We start from the raw sequence: 15,633 nt of genomic DNA on the forward strand, positions 1-15,633 counted from the left end.
ATTTTGGGGGATTTTGGGGCTCTAAAAGTTCCAATTTTTAGTGGGAATTTTGGGGTGAATTTAGGGGATTTTGGGTGGAAATTTTGGGGTGAATTTAGGGGATTTTGGGACTTTAAAAATTCCAAATTTTGGGTGAATTTTTGGGATTTTGGGGGCTCTAAAAATCCCAATTTTTAGTGGGAATTTTGGGGTTTTTTGAGGGATTTTAGGTGCGAATTTTGGGGGGAATTTTGGGGATTTTGGGGCTTTAAAAATTTCCACTTTCAGCAGGAAATTTTGGGGTGAATTTTGGGGATTTTTGGGCTCTAAAAAATCTCAATTTTAGTGGGAATTTTGGGTGGGAATTTTGGGGTGATTTTGAGGGATTTTGGGGCTTAAAAAAATCTCAGTTTTCAATTGGGATTTTGGGGTCATTTTTTGGGATTTTGGGGCTCTGAAATCTCGATTTTTAGTGGGAATTTTTTGGGGTCATTTTTGGGGCATTTTGGGTGAATTGTGGGGGATTTTGGGGCTCTAAAAGTTTCTATTTTCTATTCCTATTCCTATTCCTCTTGGGTCTCACACTGCCGTCTTCGGCTCGTCTGCCGTGCCCTCAGCGCTACAACAACGCTGCTACCTACAGCCGCCGCTTTGCCTGACTTAACGTCTGTGCTGCGGCAGTCCCTTGGGGTGTTGGATTAACATTTTCGGCTGCAGCAGTCTCATTGCAGTTTGGGTCTTTTCTGGACGGTAGCAACAGACTCCCTTGCACTCCTGTGCAGGGCTCGTTGCTGTACCTTCTAGACAGATCTGTAATGCATACATGTTGAAGAAACACACTGTCTTCCGTATGAAGTGCCAGGAGTTAAAATGAGTCTAGATCCGTGAAAGATGGAAACCTTTAGAATTCACTAACTCAGTTTCTCAAAGCATTTGTGACCATGTTGGGCTTTGCGTGGTGACCACGAGCACATGAAAGTGTATAGCAGTTTCAGAACATCATGTATACTTGCCTAATTTTTGTTCTACAGACTGAACCATCCCAATGTGGTGGCTGCCCGCGATGTCCCTGAAGAGATGCAGAAGCTCGCACCAAATGACTTGCCATTGTTGGCCATGGAGTACTGCCAAGGTGGAGACCTCCGCAAGGTGGGGTCCCTAGGATGGTAACCCAGGAATGGATCACCTTCTGATCTGATCCTAGGTTTTCTACTGAAGTTTTCCCTTCAAACCTTTGCTTTCATACCCTGATGTTTCCTATTTCTAGTCATGGCATCAACAAGTGTTGGTGGCTTGGTCCTTGGTATTACGTTCAGCTTTTGAAGACTTAAGTGCTTTGTATTTTTTTAGGTGCAAGTGACACTGTGAGGAGTTTGCACACAGAGAATGAGGGCAAGTGTAGGGGATGTGCAACAGTATTTGAGTATGGCCAAGACCATTGTAGGGTAGGTGCATCTGTAGGCTGTACCCTTCCTGAAAGTGATGAACTCTTGTCTGTCATAGGAAGAGATAACACATGGTAGTTCTAATCCTAAGGCTTTTCTGACCTTGTCTATAATCTGCCCATAGCTGAAACACAGACCTTAGGCCTCAGATGGGAGTTGATAGTGTCAGGCAAAGAGGGATGGAACAAATAGGAGGATGAAAACGGGATGACAGTGACTTCTTTCATCTTCTTTCCCATGCAATTAAACCAAGGCACAAAGCTGTAATTGCTGCTACCGCAGGTCACAGTCCATAGAGTTTTGTGCTTCTGGAGAATTTAATTGCTGTTGCTGAAACTTCTTGCATCCCTGAGAATTTGTGGAACTCTGGAGTTCACTCGGGATAGAGAAGGGAAAGACTACATTCTGTGTTCCTTACTTGCAGTACCTGAACCAGCTGGAGAATTGCTGTGGCTTGCGGGAAGAAACTATTCTTATCTTGTTATCTGACATTGGTAAGTGGTGGCAGTACCTTCAGTTGTCTGAACTATGGAAACCCTTTTAGTCCTGAGTCCACTCTCCAAATATACAGTAGTGACCTTAGTGACTCCATTTCAGATTGACCTTTTATGATCTTGATCATCTCCCAAAAGTGTTGGGAGTCTGGGGAGGTTCTTGCCTACTGGAAGCTAGCCAGCATTACTACAGTTTACAGGAAGGATGTGAGGGAACATCCAGAGAGAGAACTCAATTTGTGTCCAGAGTTCTATGGTGCTGACTTTACCCCTTACACTCAGTGTTTCGTTGTATGTTTGATTGTACAAGGTCTGATGTGAAAGCCATGCTTATTACTAGATAGAATAGATGAATCCTTACTGAGCTCTTGCTAGGTTCTGTTACTTAGCTCTAACAACTGGCTTTTTCTGTCTCAGCTTCTGCTCTCAGATACCTTCATGAGAACAGGATCATCCATAGAGACTTGAAGCCAGAGAACATTGTGCTGCAGCAAGGAGAGCAAAGGGTAAGCAGGAAGCCGTCGTCTCTACCTGCACAGACAAGTAAACTTACAAGGAACCTGCATGTGCTTCATGCAGTTACATGGTCCCTCTGCAAGAGCACTCAGCCCAGGATAACACCTGTCTCAGGTCACTGTCACATAGTATTCTGTGTGCAGCTGAGGTGAGACGTTGTATTAGACGTCTGTTAACACCTGACATTTTGACTTTCAACTATTAAGGAAAGAAGCAGACTGTCCTGATTGACCAAAGATCGGAAGGAGCTAGAGGTGTAACTGCTAAGTGTGCTCCAACACCTTCAAATTCATTGTGGTTTTAGAAATCTACAGTAGCCTCCCATTTCTGCTTCTATCTCTTCACTGGCACCTTTCCTGCATAGCTTTGAAGAGCCAAACCTTTTCTTTCTGCTGTATGATGTGCTTTTAACAGGACTTCAGTCTGGCATTCTTATTCTCTGTTGTGTGTTTCAGTTAATACACAGAATCATTGACCTTGGTTATGCTAAGGAGTTGGATCAGGGGAGCCTGTGCACATCCTTTGTTGGGACTCTGCAGTACTTGGTAAGAAAGGAATTCAGCTAGAAGAGCAGCTACTGCTTTCTAGTGGGATAGAATTAACTGTTACCAAGCTTTGGGCTGGGATTAGGTACTTGCACGGTATGGGGTGGGTTTGTGGTGCTGAAGCTAGCAAAGGTGACTGCTTTTTTGCTGACACTGGGTTTTGCTGAGACTGGGGTTTGTGCTACCTGCATCTGTTATAAATAAGCAGGAGTGCCAGTAACCTATGCTACTCACTCCAGGAGGGTCTTAAAGCACGTGAGAGGCAGTGTTCAGTAATGTCTTTAATTATTTGTACAAATGTTAATGAGATGTTAAGGGATAGAGAAAGCTGAGAGCTTTCTGGCCAAAGCCATCTGGCTTTGTCTCATGCGTGTAAACTGTATCAGGCTCCAGAGCTACTGGAACAGCAGAAGTATAGGGTGACAGTGGATTCCTGGAGCTTTGGCACGCTTGCCTTTGAGTGCATTACAGGCTTCCGACCATTCCTACCCAACTGGCAGCCAGTGCAATGGTGAGTGAACCGTGGCTGGGTGGTAAGTGGGCATGATGTGACTTTCCTGTTTACAGGAAGCAGAAGTGTGGTCCCTTGATTCTGAGGATAATATCCCTATGTTTCTTGCCCTTTTGGAAAGTGACCCCTTTCACAGGGGCTTGACTCACCTGAGCAAGTTCAGCATTCCTGAGACTTGCTCTATGGGATAAGGGCTGACTCCCGCAGGGCAGGTAACAGAAACCAAAGTGGCATCTGTATTATATGTCAAGAGTAGCTTTCAAGAGCCTACTAGCATGCAGGCTGGGAAAGGCGGGCAATTTTTTCACCATTGTACTCGCTCACATTAGGCATGCAAAAGTGCGTCAGAAGAGTGAGCTGGATATTGTTGTTTCAGAAGACTTATCCGGAGAAGTCAAGTTTTCTAGCAGTTTGCCCTGCCCCAACAATCTAAACAGGTGAGTACTACAAATTGCTGTGCTGAGATAAACTGATTCTTCTGCAAAAGGACCAAGTTTGTGTTGTATGCCTTACTGTGTTAATCTGTGAATACATTGAGTGCGTGACACAGGCAGTACTACTGTCGCTTGTCAGACTTGTGTAGTCTTGGTTTCTGCCTTCTAAACGCTGCGTTTGTGATGGGGAGAGGTGGAGTGCTGGAGGGAGAAGGAGGGGGGCAGTTTTGTCAGTCCTCCCACACAGATCAAGCCGTATCGTTACTGCCAATGCACTTTTACCTTTTCTGATCTCCTGGTTTTTGTTGCTCAGTGTTTTGTCTGGGAGGCTGGAGAAATGGCCGCAACTCATGTTAATGTGGCACCCACGTCAGAGAGGTACAGATCCTACCTATGGACCCAATGGGTGTTTCAAAGCATTGGATGGCATTTTGAACTTGAAGGTAAGCAATATGTCTGTATTAGCCTAAAAAGTTTTCCAGAGAGCAGTTTCCTGAGCCTCTGAATCCTAGACTTAGGAGGAAGAGTGAGGCAGAAACTCATAGAACTGTCTCCTGACCGTTAGTGGCAGGTGCTTTCCTCTTGCTTCTTTGAGGACAAATACTCCCTGAGCTTGTTGGGAGTAGCGAATAGCTTCTGTGCATGCTTGGTTCCGTATTCTGAGAGAGGATTCTACAGGTATTTAACTGCCATGTTTAACTGCCATATTTAACTCTCTTCCACTTGATGGAGGACAAGAACTTTGCCATAATGTTAGGAAGTAGCTGTAAAGTGACTTCTTGATTCTGCCAAGTGCTTTGAAGAGTTTCTTGGTGGTCATTTTTTCGGTCCCTCAATCTCTGCTCTAAGATGACCAATGTATCTTCAGCCTTTCTCATGCCATGCTACTCTTCTGGTAGTTGCTTCACGTTTTGAACATGGTTACGGGAACTGTGCACACCTACCCTGTGACAGAGGAAGAGACTCTGCAGAGTGTGAAGGCCAGGATTCAGTCAGATACAGGAATTCCAGAACAGGACCAGGAACTACTGCAGGAAGCAGGACTTGAATTGTTTTCTCGGCAGTTGGTCACTAAACATACAGCTGATGGCAAGGTGAGTCTCGGTATTTCCTTTCTTGAGTTTGAGTGAATCAGAAGTCACTGCACTCGCTTTGGGATCAGAGCACTCCCTGCTGTTGTGGCATGCTTTTGTCATGGTAACCTCACAGACCTAACAGCCACTGTAGCGTAGGCAGCCTGTTGCCTTTGGTGCTCTGTGTTTGGTTGAGGAGGACTCTTCTGTTTGTGGTGTTGCCAAGGCTTGCTCTTCCCAAGAAAACCTGGTTGGGTCTTTTGTCTTCTGCAGGTGAATGATACTGCAGCAGCAGACACAGACCTTCTCTTCCTCTTTGATAACAAGAAAGTTTCCTGAGGCTCAGGTGGCCTTGCGTCCTCATCCAGAAAGTGTTGGCTGCATCCGTAAGGACTCCTCTGGCATGAATATGAAGGGCGGGGCGGGGTCAGTGTTGAGAGGGGCGTCTGTGTTTTGTGGTCTGTATCATGCACAAAGAGTAGAGGGAGCTTTTGCGTATTGGGACTGAAGAAGCAGTAAAATGGACTGTCATTCATTCAGTTTATTAGAATAACTAAAAAAGGGAGGTGTTTGATTTTGACATGCTAGGGGAGCTGCACAGGGGTTATCCAGCTCTAGGCTTTGCAGGCAGTAACATGCCCCTCAAAGGAGCAGTGTTTTGGTCTGTTTTGTGATAACACAGTATTCCTGCTTCACGCTGATATGTCCATTTCCCTTTCTCCCACCTCCTCTGTTTTCAGTTCAGGATCCAAAGAAGAATCTCCACTTTTTCCAGTTGCGCAAAGTGTGGGGTCAGATCTGGCAGACGATGCGGATGCTGAAAGAGGACTGTAATCGGCTTCAGCAGGGGCAGCGAGCAGCCATGTACGGTGGCCATTTCTCCACAATACTTATCTCTGTCTTTGTGCACTGGTGGAAGGGAAGACAGAAATGGGACCCTGTTGGAATGGGGAAGCCCATGATTGGAGCTGTATGCAATTCATGAAAAGTGGAGAGTTAGCCCTTTGGCACAACTGCATTTGTCCTCACCGCTGTCTCAAGTATCTGTTTTGGATGTAAATGAAAGCCTGGTGGATTTCTACTTTCAGAGGCTAATAGGACCTTCTTGTCCTTGCAGGATGAATCTGTTGCGTTACAATAGTACCCTCTGGAAGATGAAGAATTCTATGGCCTCCCTTTCTCAGCAGCTGAAAGCAAAGCTGGACTTCTTTAAAACAAGCATCCAAATTGACCTGGAAAAGTATAAAGAGCAGATTGAGTTTGGAATTAGTGAGTATAGCATCTGGAAAACGGGTCTTTTCATGACTCTTCTCCTCACAAAAACACCTGCCTCTTTCTCTGTGAACCTGAGAAAGCCAGTCACTCTTCTTTGATTCCTGTAGCTTCTGAGAAGCTGCTGTTTGTCTGGAAAGGGATGGAGCAAGCTGTGGAACTTTGTGGGAGGGTATGTTTCTAAATCTAACTGCTAGTCATAAAGAGGTTTGTTTTTGTTATCTCTCCCCTCCTCCCCCTTTAGCTTCATTGTCCCTGCCTTAAATAGAAGCCCCTTGTATCTGCACTGATGTCAGATTTCACATTGCCTCGGTTTGTGTGGCACAATTTTTGTCCATTATTAGTACTACATGAAGCTCATTCTGTTGTAAGGCTTAGGGGGAAACGGGAGATCTTGGCGAAGCCCCAGAAACGTCTTGGAATTTCCTTGAATTGAAACGACTCATTTGTCTTTGGTCAAGGCTGCTATTTGCATCTTGTTGGTTTGTTTAGAATTAAGAATGAGAAAGGAAGAACCAGTGTGAGTGTGTGTGGTAGTGTCTCTAGGTATGAGACTGTTGTGTTGCTTATGTTCTACCCTGCTTTCAGGAAGATGATGTGGAGCAGGTAGTGAAGAGGATGATGGCCCTGCAGACAGACATCGTGGACCTGCAGAGAAGCCCGCTAGGTCGTAAACAAGGAGGAACACTGGAGGATTTGTGAGTTGAACTACCTTGAGCTTCAGATGCAGGAGTGTTTCTGGCTAAGCTTACTCACTAGAGGACAGTGAAAGGGCTGTTTCTTCCACCCAAATTGTGGGGGACTGGGAGCACTTTAACACTAAAGATGTTTTTTGACTCATCTGTCATTGTTCTGAAATGGCAGACAGGTATAGAAAAGATTTGAGTTCTCAAACTATTTGTTCCATGTTTTGGTTCTTTGGAAATCCTTTTCTTTCCTGCTTTTTTCTTCTAGAGAAGAACAAGCCAGAGAGCTGTACCGAAGACTCAGAGAGAAGCCAAGAGGTAAAAGACGCTTTAGCTCGAGGTCAGCTTGCTTTGTGTCTAACTTTGGAGGTGTAGTAACGATCATTGAGAAAACTAGCTGACTTCTAGGCCTGCCCAGACACTAGCAGCACATGGACTCTCCTGGATTGCCTTTTCTCGAGAGGGAAGTCAGGGAGTCAGTTCCACACTAGGCCAGCCTTCCTTTCTTGGTGCTTTGTGAGCTGTTCTCGAAACTCCTCTGGAGCTCTTCTCAGAGCAGGCTGTTGCCACAAGCAACAACCAACCTTTCTGGGTAGAAAGGATGAAAGACACGACTGTTCCTTTGATCCAGTCCCAACTCTCCTTTTCAAGTTCTTTAAATTTTGAAGAAGGTGGCTAAAATTCAGTGTAATTCATCCCACTCAAACTTGCATATCCTGAACTTTGGCTGTTTCAGGATTAAAGCAGTAGTGGAAATGAGCCGCTAAGAATCTTCTCACTCTGTCCTATAAACCGACCTTTCTGTGTAATATTGGCTCTCATTCCAGATCAGAGGACAGGCGGTGACAGCCAGGAAATAGTACGACTGCTTCTACAGGCAATCCAGACCTTTGAAAAAGAAGTTTGAGTCATTTATGCTCAGCTCAGGTGAGCTTTGCACATTTTATTCAGAGTTGAGAGAAGGTATTTTCTCTTCCAGCAAGAGAAGGTTTAAAACTCATTGCATATGGCTCTTGAGATCTTGCAGTGTTAACAGAAAATCATTAACTTCAGAACTGTTCTCCTACTGCAGTGGCCCATGTGTGATCTGATTAGTTTTTATTTTTTTAATAGTAAAACTGTAGTTTGCAAACAGAAGGCATTGGAATTGTTCCCCAGAGTGGAGAAAGTGATGAATCTGATGAGTGAAGATGAGGAAACAGTTGTTAGGCTTCAGGAGAAACGACAGAAAGAACTGTGGAACTTGCTGAAAATTGCTTGTGTAAGTAAAATAAGAACTCCCCTTTAACCTGAGAATATGGTTTGTAGCACAGGCTACTGAAACAATAGTAAATTGAGTGTATCCTATGGTTCTTTTCTTTCTTTTGAATCAGTATGAAAGCCAAGTTCCAGGTTGTCTCATATTCCCGGCTGCTGAAAACTAGTGGGAACAATTGCACTCTGAATATTCTGTGTTTTCTTCAGAGTAAAGTGTGTGGTCCTGTTACTGGCAGTCCAGAGAGCGTGAACACATCCCGTCTTGGTAGCTCAGGTCAACTGCTGCTGCAAGTCCCTTCTGGAACATTCAATTTATCAGAATCTGTAAGAAAAAGGTGAGGCAAAGTCTGGAGTTCTTTGGCTGCTAATGCCACCACTACAAAGCTAGGCTTCCTGCTTTGTGAAATAATGGCACACAGAGTTTCTCATATTTTATACTTTGTGTTCAGCTTGCATTGTCAGCAGCCTTAGTTTACTTGGTAGTTAAGACTTCCTGGGGCTTTCAGATCTTCCATATGAAAATTGGGTATCATGTATGGCTTCACTTCCCCCAGCCTCAGTAACAAAAGTGGTTTTTTGGTTTTCTTCCTTTAATCTGAGATGGTTGGGCTCACTTGGAAGTACACTGCCAGCAAGAACTGTTGAAGTATTGTCATGTAAGGTCACAGTAGCTGAGCTGTGTCATTGAGACTGCTGCATGCGTAGTTCCGGCTTGCTTAAATGAACTGGGTTACCACTTGGAATGAAAGACCTTGGTTTGTTTTTTTGCCTGTTGCCCCATCCTTAAGTTTATAGGCTACTCAGCTTTTCCTCTAGCAACAGTGGTTCCACCTAATAAGAACCCAGTTCCATCTTGGAATACATTTCCTTTCCCCCATTTAGTAAATCAGGGGCTGCCACCAACTTTTCAAGTTGCAGTATGAATTACAAGCCTATGACCTGACTAACTTCAGTGTTCTGCAGCGTATCTGCCAGAAGTATTTCTTGATGACAGAGGCAGCATCTCTTTAAACTGCCACAGAAATTAATAGTGTAATAATTGCCCCTTTCAGTGAGGAGCTGCTGCTGCAATCTCGGGAACTTTGTAGCCAAGTAGAAAATGTGATGCGTGACACAATGAAGGATCAAGAGCAGAGTTTCTTGGTAATGTATTCACTCTTCTGTAAATGGACTAAGGAAGTGCCTGGCTTCGAAGTTCTGAATGTGCAACTTTGCCACCACTAACACAGCTAAATGAAATCTGCATTTTACTCATGGCCAAGGGGGAGAGTAGGAGATGCACAGAGATAGGAAGCACCGGTTCCCTCATAATCTGCCGCCTGACTTACTCTGCTTGCCAAAACTGGGAGCCACATGCTGGGAACTTGCTGCGCTAAACAGTAAAGGATGGGGCAAAGCACTTGGCTGTTGTACAAAACTACTGCAAAACTGCACACAAATTTGGGATGAGCGGGTGTCAGGGATCCTTAATTTAACAATGCAGAATATTGAAGAGAGAGTAAAATACTGGAGAGTGCAAATAGGTTGTTTCCTTGACAGCAGTCACGTGGCTCATCATGAAATTGACCAACTTGTTCCCAGTAAATTTTTTATAACTCTTAGCACACTTTACCTTTATTTTCGAAAAAGCTCAACTGTAGCCTGGTGTTGAATTTCATTTATTCTTTCGGCTCTAGACTGGAGCTGGCTGCAGCTTCAGGTAGAAGAAACAAACAATCCAGAACAAACCCAGATGTAGAATCACTCTGGTTGCCTCTGAAGCCATGCTGCTTTGGGAAGCCAACTGTGAAAAGCTGCTGCCTCTGAGAAGGGAATATCAACTGCCTTCTACTGTCACCAGCTGCTTATGTGAATCATATGGCTTAGCTTTTAGTATCCACTTCTCAGACACTTTTTCACAAAGATACACTAGGGAATGCCTGTTCTAACTGCTTGGAGAATGTTCTTAATTGTGCCTTAAGACAGCAGATCTCTGTCCTGATACGTCTTCCCTTGGGCATCGCCTGTGGCTGTTTTGCTGCATTTTGGGCTTTCTAATGAACAATGGACAAGGTATACCCAGTCACTGGTAGATGTCACCTTCCTAATGAACTGTGAACTTAATTGCTTAACTTTGCTGATTTGCACTTTTTTTCTTTAAGTGTAATGGTAGTACTTACCTAATACTTGTTTCCTGTATGGGAACAAAATTATCTAAAACATGTAAACTTTTGGTTTGCTCTTGTTGATGCGCTCAATAACACTATAATGGAAAAAGCTGCTTTCACTGTGCAGGTCTCTAAAACGTGAGAGGTGTAAGAATGTTAGCCTAGAAACCAAAGAAGGAAATCTTCAGTGTACAGGTATCGTGTAACAAAGCATTTGCAGATTATCTATTAACCATGCTTAAAGTTGCATGAAAAGATGAGAAAAAGACCAAAAACCCCAGCTGGATGGAACCTTGGTGAGAGTCAACACACACCAACCTTGTGTTCTGACTGTGACCAATTTATTTCATTCTGTTCTAACCCCAAATTTCCACTACAACACAGAGACCTCCTTTTATAAAAGGCTGTGAAGTATAGGACATGCAAAATGCAATACAATAATGGGGAGAGGTTGGATTTTCTTTTGGTTTTTTTGGAACAGATTTAAAATACAGGAAACTGAAATGTGGCACAAACATCACAACTTCCATGCATGCCTTCAAGTGTCTTCCTTTGTTGTGCTGGCACACTCTGGACTTCAGCATTGGGTTAAAGTCATTCTTGGGCAGAGTAGAAAGTTCACACTTCTTCAAATTTCTGAGTAATATTAAGGCTGAAATGCACCGGGTACACTTTTCCTTCATCTTCCAGAGCACCACCAGTTGTTTTACTTAAAGCTGTGTTAGGCTTCCAGCTCAAATCCCAGCTCAATTTTGTGACCTCCAGCACTGAAATTCTTGCCATCAATCAAGCCTGAGAGGGTCAGCTTTACACCTACAAAAGCAAGTCACGAGAACCATCATGCACTGACATCCCAGTACAGTGCTCTTCCTCAGGTCCTTGACCTCACTAATGTGGCTTAGTTGCCACAGGAACTTGCATCCATAGACATCCTTTAGTTCTCTGAGTCTGCGTAGACTTCTAGCTCCTTTGTTCATCTAGTCTGTTCTTAAGATGACAGTGAATTAAACCATAGTGTAGTACTTAACACCATTTGCTGTTACCAGTGAGAACTGCGTACCAGATCGAAGGGCATGAGTGTAAACAATTCCAATGAGGCTGGCATTGTTCACTTTAGCCTATAGGAAAAAAAAAATCACAGTATTTATAAACTGTGTAAGTATTCATACAGAAGTATCCCAGTCCCCTGAGAAGGTGGCCTATGCATTAACACTCTTGAGCTACTTGGAGACCAACCTCTCTTAGAAGCATGTTCCAATCTTTTCCTTTTCTCAGGAGTTTTCAGCTTAAGCAAATGGTGCAAATTCTGCCTTCAGAGAATGCCATGCTGTTTTTCACTGCCTCCTCTATTATGTCTTTATATCTTTTAAAGAGCTACTTACTGCAGTCCCTCAGAGCCTGTCTTGTTCACATCACTCAGGAGTGATTTTCTTTTTTCTTCTAATGAGCAAGAAATACATGAATATGCAATCCCCTTTTTGCATTACTAAGTTTTGAGCTCTTAACAACAGTATTTCTCATTTTCAATTTTGGTTCAGTGGTCCTGGAACTAATTGTTGTTTTGAAACATAAATGCTTGCTACTTCAGTTCTTGGTCTTAAAACACACACGTCAGCTAACTTTCAACGGTTAACTTACTGTTAGGAGAAGGCTGTAAGCTCAGGTAAACTTCCACCATTGTAATTATAATATGGTTTTACATTATGGATTTAAGAATTCAAAGGACACTTTCATTGTCTTTTAAAAGACATTTTTCAGCACAGTAGCATGCTATTCCAAGCACACTAGTCAGACTATTTCACTATGGACAAAATTATATTTAAGATTTCTTTTCCTCCATAAGTTCACAAGTACGATGTGTGAGGTCCCAATTTAAATTTGAACCACAACAGAAGCCACAGTTCGCAATCTACCATACTTCCTCAGTAACTAGTTCAGGCAACTGCTTCATTACAAATTTTCAGTATTTAGGGGAGCTTGAAATACTCATTTCTGTAACAAAATTCTTACCACAACGGAAGTCTTCTCATCCATTTGGTACTTTCCAGCAATACCAAAACGTGTGTTGTTACTGCCAGCAGTCCATGCAAGATTGACTGATGTCTCAACCTTATTAGTAACCTTCTGATAAACAGACCCACCAAACTCAGTGCCGTCATTCCTGTTTGTAATAGATGCAAGTGTGTCAGGCCTTGCTTTGTTTAGTAACTCTTTAGATTAACCCTTCCCCACAATGATTTGACATTATCTCCTAAAATGAACCAAGAGATCCAATACTTCCCTGAACCCAGGCTCACTACTTCCTAGCTGGAGCTGGCAGACTCCTGCTCCTATTTTTTTTTGCACAAAACATGTTTTGCTTGCAGAACGGAACAAGACTTGCCAGAGACCTACAGTTTAAGGTTCTGACAAAAAAAACCAAACCAAGCAAACCAAAACCAAAACCAACCCACCCAGATAACCTGGTTGCTTGTCTCAAGTAAGCCAGTGTGCAGTAACACATAAAGGAGATTTCAGTTATGAGAATAAGACTGAAAACAATGTTGTTGAGTTATAATCGTTTAAATACACCATCTTCAAAGCGTCTCAGGCCACCTGAATGCCAAGATTAGGGCTACGCAGCGATGACAGCTGGACACAAACACAATGCCACGCATGCCTTTCTCCTTCATCTTGGGCATTTCTGAGGGAGAAAGTTTCTGTGTGGAGAGTGTGATTGATAACTGGCTAGCTGCAAAAGGTCACGTAGACATGAGGGAGCTTTGCTGAGCACACAGGCACTCTCATGAGAACCAGCAAGGCGGTAAGGTTCGCATGTCCTTGAGCACAGCTGGGATACGATAACAAGACCTTGTAGCTGAAAGATATGAGGGAGAAGCACGGTAAAACAAAAACTTACTCAAACTGTGTAACCACAAAGAAATGTAGAAAGAGGCGTAGCTGACTTTTAGTCTGAGCACCAATCCTGAGCTTAACTTTTGAAATATGCATGAGCTTATTAGTGTTATTATAAAAGCATTGTATGAATTATCAATAAACGAGATTTGCCGATCACTCATATTGAGTGAACATTTCTCCCGCCGCGGATTTCCCACAAGAACAGACTTTCCAGTTCTTAAAATCTTCTTAGTAGGAGGTGTGATGGTGCACTTTGACTAAATTGTGGTCAATTCTGTCTCCTAATAGCTGGCATCTTCAGATTCTACCGGCGGTGTTGGGAATGTCTTTTCAAGAGTTGAGAAGGAAAGTTTCTTTCAAGGATTCTGATCTTCCAGTGTGATGCGTGGATACCAGTCAACATGTAGACTGATGACAGGCACAGACAGTATTCTTGGCAATTGCTTAGAAAATAAACAAAACATCAGGCAGTAGAATAATCCTGTCAACAAGGAGGATAACAGTAACTTTTCCAAGGGACAAATGTCAATGTCACTTTCAGTTACATTGCAGGAAAAAATGGTAAAAGAAATGGGTGTGACCCAGAATTCCCACAGCCAAGAGGATATGTGAGTACCAGTTTGGCTGAAATGACTGTTGCTTGTCATTCCCCAGTGACAGTTTGGAGAAGTCATCACAGGCTCTTTTAATTGATGAATACTGATGTGTATAAGTCAGGTGTCGGTATATGTATTTTCACATCCGTTTTTTTTGCTTTTTCCATTGTGCAGCAGGTAATCTCAGAACAGCAGTGGCTGTGCTGAAGCAATATAAATAGTAATCTCTGATATTTTCCAATGATGTTTGATTGCCAAGTGATATCCTCAGCAAAGTTGGTCAGACCCTCTCAGTCCTACTCCTTGTAGCTACTGAGTACTGAGATTGTAGAAGGCCTTACTGAAGCTGACAGAAGTAATTTTCATTGCCTTCAGTGACTTTTCAATTGGGCTGAAAGTGCTGGTTGGTCTCAAAAATACTTTGTGAGCTTTGATCTAATGAGTGGAGACCAGTGGTAAATCAAAATGGAAGGAAGAGCTTTGTGGGCAAAATGCAGTACAGGTTAATTTGCTTTTTCAAATTCTAACTTATTTAAATTTTACATCAGAAGTTGTGGAGGTCTAAATCCCTACTACCACCTTAAGGTATCTCTGCCTCATCATTGCTTAAGACACTGACTGAATGCACATAGTTTAATTTAAAGTTGATTGCATTTAACAACAGAATTTTTTAAAGCCTTTAGTCGTGTAATAATGGTAGATAGCGCTTCATTTAGTCAAGAATGACCCGATACAGTTATCTATCATTTACATTAGCAATGTTGAACCGACAGTAAATTCAATTAATTCTTCAATTTTATGCTCTTAATATTTAAAAACCTGAATCCACTTTAAAATCAATTTGCATTATTTTGAGGATGGGATTCTTAATGTTAAGCTCCTATTAAATCCGCATTTTCTCTACTGTAGGGTTGCTTTGAAGTTTTTTGTCATGTTTTTGTGGAATGTTGGTCTTAAGCAGTTTTTGTGGGTTTGTCTGTGACTTAAGGAGCTCTCTATTGGATACTGATCTATGCAGTTGAAATAGAACACTGGAAAAACATGATTTATAACAAGTGTTCTCATAGCAGACCAGGAGGTTGGGTTGATATTTCTTCTTCTTCCATCAAGGAACACCCATGGCTGTGGGCTATAATTTATAACAACAGTGCTGCTTTGACCGCTTTTGGTTACTGTGGGCTTGTTTTCAGGAATGATGAGTATGTAGTTATCCCATCTTGAAAGAAATACATAGCACATGTGTTTATTTGGATTAATTAGTATGGTTTTATATCACAGTTGATAGAAAGCTGGAAGAAAAGCCCAAGAGTAAAGGAATAAAGGAGGCAAACCAAACAACTGAGGGTTGTGACTGTGGTTAAAGTCCCTTATGAATTCTGAGTGCTCCAGCACCGGTTTTCTGTGAGTCACTCTTTGAAGCTGCATTATCATTTTGTTATATATATTCCAATGTATGTCAGTCCTGTCAGACCCTAGAGAGAACACTTGCAGTGAGTAATTTCAGGTCTGAGTGCCACATGCAGGCTGCTGAGAAAGCTGGCCCAGCCTTTTTTTTTCTTGGTGTTTCTGATGGTTTGAGCTGCAAGTTCACTCAGTTGAGCTGCTCTGTGCTCCAGCTCTGTTTCTTTAGTGATGCTGCAATACTTGCTGCACGGCAACTCAATTGGAAAACAAAGAAATTAATGATACAGACAGAAGATCTGTTCCCAAAGCAGGGTGAAATTCTGGTGGAAGGGCTTCTGCTGCTTGAATTTTAAACACTGTGCTGTGAAACCTCTGA

At 42.7% G+C, this 15,633-nt stretch overlaps 1 pseudogene; it reads left to right on the plus strand.

The window, feature by feature from the left end:
• Positions 1 to 802: 802 nt before the first annotated feature.
• The window catches only part of LOC136303528 (inhibitor of nuclear factor kappa-B kinase subunit beta-like), a 110,708-nt pseudogene continuing 95,877 nt past the window's right edge, over positions 803 to 15,633 (plus strand).

The sequence above is a fragment of the Chamaea fasciata genome, unplaced genomic scaffold, assembly GCF_029207755.1.
Source record: "Chamaea fasciata isolate MVZ Bird 193981 ecotype frontalis unplaced genomic scaffold, bChaFas1.0.hap1 SCAF_36, whole genome shotgun sequence".
In the NCBI taxonomy this organism is placed as follows: Eukaryota; Metazoa; Chordata; class Aves; order Passeriformes; family Sylviidae; genus Chamaea; species Chamaea fasciata.